Below are 5,557 nucleotides of genomic sequence, written 5' to 3' on the forward strand. Positions count from 1 at the left end.
TAGTTGGATGAGGTGTTCACGTGCTCAGGTGATTAATTCTGATCATAAACATTAATCAATTAGCTTCACATATGTTTCGGAGAATTGAAATGGTTTGCTGTGATGTTCATATCTTGACAAACCAAAAACTGTTCAAACTATAAACGGCTGATTTCTCTTAGTTTATCAAGCATCAATTTCTCCCAGGTGAAAAAAAAAAAAAACTTCGCCAAGGAATCGAACCCTTATTGCAAAGTCGGTTCACTAATCTTATACTACCTTATACTACCTTGTTATTGTTATTTAACCTCAGATCTGGGTAACGTACGATCATCACTCCGGACATGCCCATCCCATCTGTTGCATATCTGCCACTATATTTTCCAATGTCCTCTTCAAGTCCGTAAGAGTGACTGCATAGGGGACCTTTCAGCAACGTAAATGAAAGGAAATACGACATAAACTCCTGCCTTAGAATCGAAACCTGGAAGGTTTGATTCAACCATTGATATTGATGTAAACTACCAGACTTCATTCCAGATTTCTTGTTCTTTATTTCCTTTGGTAAGTTATGTTGAGTTAAGAAGATTGTTGCTTCAATAACAGCGTTTCATTGATCCGTAAACATTACCGTTGATCCGAATCCTTCAGCTAACGCTTCACTACACGTCAACTGAAGCGACATCGTGCAAGTAAAATATTTGTGGTTCTATCCAGGATTGAAACCCGACCCTCCTGGGAAAGATAAAAAGCTGTTTCATTTATTTATTTACTTAACAAAAAAAAATTGTAGTTCAATACACATAATGGTTTCACATGTTGGCACAAGACCAGCAACTTTGAGGGAGGGGTATGTTGATTTAATCGATTCCAGTGCTCAACTGGTACTTATTTTATCGACTCCGAAAGGATGAAAGGCAAAGTAGACCCAAACCCCGGCGTAACGGACGAAATGCCGCTAAGCATTTTCCCGTCGTGCTAACGATTCTGCCAGCTTGCCGCTTTTAGTTCAATACATATAAAAAATTACGGAGACTTTGATCGAGAACTATTTTCCAGGCAGCCAAAACATCGACACGAATTCAATTCCTATTTGAAGTCAGTTCATCTTAGTTATAAAGTAACTAGCACTCCGTCGGTTACGATGACGAGAGTATCAGTTGATCCGATCAACAGAACAGCCTACTCGTGAAGTTAACGTGCAAGTGGCTGAGCACTCCACAGACACGTAGTTGTCAGCGGGGTTCAGCGTGACACAGAATGTGACAAGGCCGACCCTCTAAAATACAGGTGCAACTCATTTTTGCTAACTGTGTTGGCTGGAGCAACGTGAAATAAAGTGTTCTGTTCAAAGATACAACGCACGTCCGGGTACCAAACTCATGACCTTACGATCGTACGCTGAATAGCTTCCACTGAACCACGCCCTTTCACTGGTTATAAAGTATATACCCGTGGGAAACATATGACTGCCGTAACAACTCGTGTTTCTTTCCTTTATTATACAGGTATTCAGGGTCTAATCAACATACATGCTGAGTCAAAGAACTCATGGGTGTGTAACTCAGATGTCACGTCGCAGATACGTAGTTTCGCGTTCCATTCAACTGGGTGACATCTTCCACCAAAAATTAGGAAAAGGAGATGGTGGTAAATGTAATTTTAAAAGAACCTTAGGAAAGATTTCTATGAATACATCGTGTCTTTCAGAAATCATTATAGTATATAAGGCGTTGCATATATATATGCATGAATAGCATATATATATATATATAGAAGATGTACTTGCAAATTTTGAAATTGAAATCAAATGTTATTCAAACGTAATCTGCTTCGGACAAATATATCTATCTAATAAAATAAATAAATAAAACAAGGGAAGACTGTCAGAGTTCAAGCTACATGACACGTCTTGCTGTACATCTTGAAGACCAGCAAAGAGTTTAATTTCACATTGGCAACGCTCAGCAAGCTGCTCAGGCACAAAGGGACCATGACACTACTCTCACTGCATGGTTCAAACCCAATGAGCATGATGATGATGCAAGGAACCACTTGTACCTTGACATTCCGCTGCATTGTGTTTAATGAGCGCAGTAGAACATGGACACCAAGGCAAAGGAATACTCATATTTATTTCTTTATTGCCCACAGGGGTGGAAGGAATACTAATATCATCAAAAGAATGTATACAGTGAGCCCTAGAGACACAAAAAGATTTCACTTGCGAATGTTTCAGCCGCCATGAGCTTCCAGGATTTGTGCACTGTAGAAGCAGAAATCTTGTCAACATTTAAGGCAGCATGCCTGAGATATGGTCTTCTCTCAATCAATGACATACTGGAACATGCATTGCTAGAAGCTGCTGCCTGTTGGGGACCCTTACAATTGCGTGTTATGTTTGCTGCCCTGTGCAGGTATATCAACCCTGCAAATGCTCTTCACCTGTGGACTATTCACAAGGAATCCATGATTAAAGATTTCTTGCACCAAGGTTTTAAAGCAGAACACACAGAAAACATGGGACTGCACGCAATTGATGCAATTCTGATAGAAAATGGCATTAATTGTTTAGCAATTGAGCTGCCTGAAACTATTGGAATACCGCAGCTTGAGTATCATGAAGACCTCGATCACCCAGGCATTGCAACACTTACTAATGAACAGAGACTGATTGCTAATGACGTGCTTGAATCTGGAGATAAGAAGAGGAGAGGTGAGGTGCTCAACCACTCCTGTTTCTATATAGATGTTCCAGGAGGCCATAGCACGTTGAAAGCACCGGTTCTCGTCCGATCACCGAAGTTAAGCACCATGGAGCCTAGTGAGTACTTAGATGGGTGACCGCTTGGGAAACCTAGGTGCTGTAAGCGTCACACACTTAGGCGCAGGAGGTGGCTGTGCGGTAAGTAGCTTGCTTACCAACCACATGGTTCCGGGTTCATTCTCTCTGCGTGGGCCAAGTCTTTGTGAGTGGATTTGGTAGAAGGAAGCTGAAAGAAGCCCGTCGTGTATATGTATATATATATGTGTGTGTGTGTGTGTGTGTGTGTGTGTGTGTTTGTCACCCAACATCGCTTGACAATCGATGGTGGTGTGTTTACGTCCCCGTAACTTTGCGGTTCGGCAAAAGAGACCGATAGAATAAGTACTAGGCTTACAAAGAATAAGTCCTGGGGTCGATTTGCTCGTCTAAAGGCGGTGCTCCAGCATGGCCGCAGTCAAATGACTGAAACAAGTAAAAGAGTAAAATGTAAGAGTTTAATACCATAATTTCTTATCTCCGAAGGAACAACTGCAACGTGTGCAGTGGTGCTTGGACAGACATTGCCTCTATACTACTGTCAAGTGGAAAGACTATCCAAAGTTTGTTCAAGTTGTCTGTCCTACTCACGGAGGCCAGCGTTTGTAATGTACCAGTCACTTCAGATCAATAATAATAATAATAATAATAATAATAATAATAATAATAATAATAATAATAATAATCCTTTCCACGAAACCTGGATTTGACCATCTTGGATCGGGCTTCTATGATCCCTTCATTTGCTCTTAATGCTATTGAAAAACTTTTGCGAGATATCACTGGCATTGCTATTGTTTTTGGTGGTAAAGATGTGCTCTTGGTGGGGAAACTTTAGGCAAGTCCTACCCATATCGCCAAGAGAAACTCATAGACAATTATTGAAATCTGTATTAAAATTTCTCCTCTATGGCTGAATTTCATCCAATATAGATTAAGCCAAAACATCAGGACAACAGCGGATCAAAGGGAATTTGCAGCATGGCTCTTGCATCTTTGCAATGGAACATATGCAGCTCCACAAGATCCTTATTTTGTTGTTGATGTCATAGAAGTGCCTCAAATTTCACGCGTTGGCGGCTGTCTGGTGGATGACATATTCAACAATACATCTGAGGAAGAGAGAAGCAGAGTAATTCTTTCGCCAAAGACTGCCTCCTGATCAATGAAGAAGTTTTGAGACAACTTCCAGGTGACTGCTGCACCTATTATAGTACACATAAAATTTTGACAGATGATCCTGCAGAGGCTGAGCGCTATCCACTTGAATTTCTAAACTCTTTGACACCATCAGGAATGCCTCCTCATAAATTGAGTTTAAAACCTGGCTCAATAGTAATGCTTCTTCGTAACATTTCTCTTCAGAATGGACTCTGCAATGGTACAAGACTGAAAAGCGGTGGCCATGCATCAACATTCAATCGAGGCTTCCTTGATTAGCAGCTCGCTAATTGGCAGACGTGTCCTCATCCCCAGAATAAAGCTGGCTCCAAGCGACCCTAACTTGCCATTCACCTTGGAGAGAACCCAGTCTTCTGTCCGTTTGTCATATGCCATGACTATTAACAAGTCACAGGGGCAGACATTGGAGAAGGTGGGATTGTTCTTACCTGTTAGTGTTCAGTCATGGGCAGTTGTATGTGGCATACTCTAGAGCTCGCAAACTCTCAGATGTAAGAGTTCAGGTGATGGAGACAGACAAGGGAGAAGGCGAACTGTTACTAAGAACATTGCCGAGAGCTACTGACTTGAAGGAGTGGAGTGTTTTCAGAAATCCTGGAGACCTTTGATTGCATTAGGTATGTGTCCTTGCTTTATATGTATACATACATACATACATATATATATTAAATGAATATCCTTCTTTCAAAAGAGGAAACTATTCATATGTGGCATGTATTATATAGCTTTGTACATATATAGGTCTATTATTTTATGTATTCATATCAGAGGAAACTGGCATGGTTCTATGTTGGGAAGAGGAAGTACCACGGACTGATTGGCATTGGCAATCTTGCACACATGGTGGACACACCCAAGCATCTCTATGTGTTGCTTATTTTCCCAGCCTATGATCATTGTGTGTTAAAAAAGGATTGAATTAATAACTAAATTTTATGTATTTGTAAACAGAACTGAATATACGCAATTTTAGTATTTGCTGCCTAAGTATCTCATTCTATTATATATGTAGAGGTTCAATTACTACGTTATATATGTAGAGATTATATATGTAGGGATTTCAATTACTGCGTTATTTTTATATTTATATACATGCATATATATATATATATATATATATATATATATATATATATATATATATATGTATATGTAAAGCTTATTATTTACTCAACATTCTATTAATCGGTTCGTGGAAATTCCACGGGTCCCGCTAATATATATTCATAATTAAGGTTACTAACAGGTGGTACCGGCATGCTAACATAGCTATGGTACCATACCGGTACCGCTTGCTAGTACCCTTAATTATTAATTTTTACCTTTATGGCTTTTTCACGCATGCTAAGCCACTGATATTATTATAAACAATAATATCCTCATACATACATACATACATACAAACATACAAACATACATACACATATACATACATACATGTGTGTGTATGTATGTATGCAAATATGTATATATGTATATATACATATATATACATATACATATATATATATATACGTACATATGTATATATGTGTGTGTGTATATATATATATATATATATATATATATATATATATATATATATATATATAT

At 38.9% G+C, this 5,557-nt stretch overlaps 1 protein-coding gene and 1 pseudogene across 1 annotated transcript in view; one reads left to right on the forward strand and one right to left on the reverse strand.

Annotated features, from left to right (window-relative positions):
- Positions 1 to 5,557, reverse strand: part of LOC106874406 (protein Wnt-4) — a 284,837-nt gene that overhangs the window by 199,792 nt on the left and 79,488 nt on the right. The gene's annotated exons all lie outside the window — the stretch shown is intronic.
- LOC128248777 (5S ribosomal RNA) lies at positions 2,734 to 2,852 on the forward strand (annotated as a pseudogene).

The sequence above is a fragment of the Octopus bimaculoides genome, chromosome 9 (assembly GCF_001194135.2).
Source record: "Octopus bimaculoides isolate UCB-OBI-ISO-001 chromosome 9, ASM119413v2, whole genome shotgun sequence".
NCBI lineage: Eukaryota > Metazoa > Mollusca > Cephalopoda > Octopoda > Octopodidae > Octopus > Octopus bimaculoides.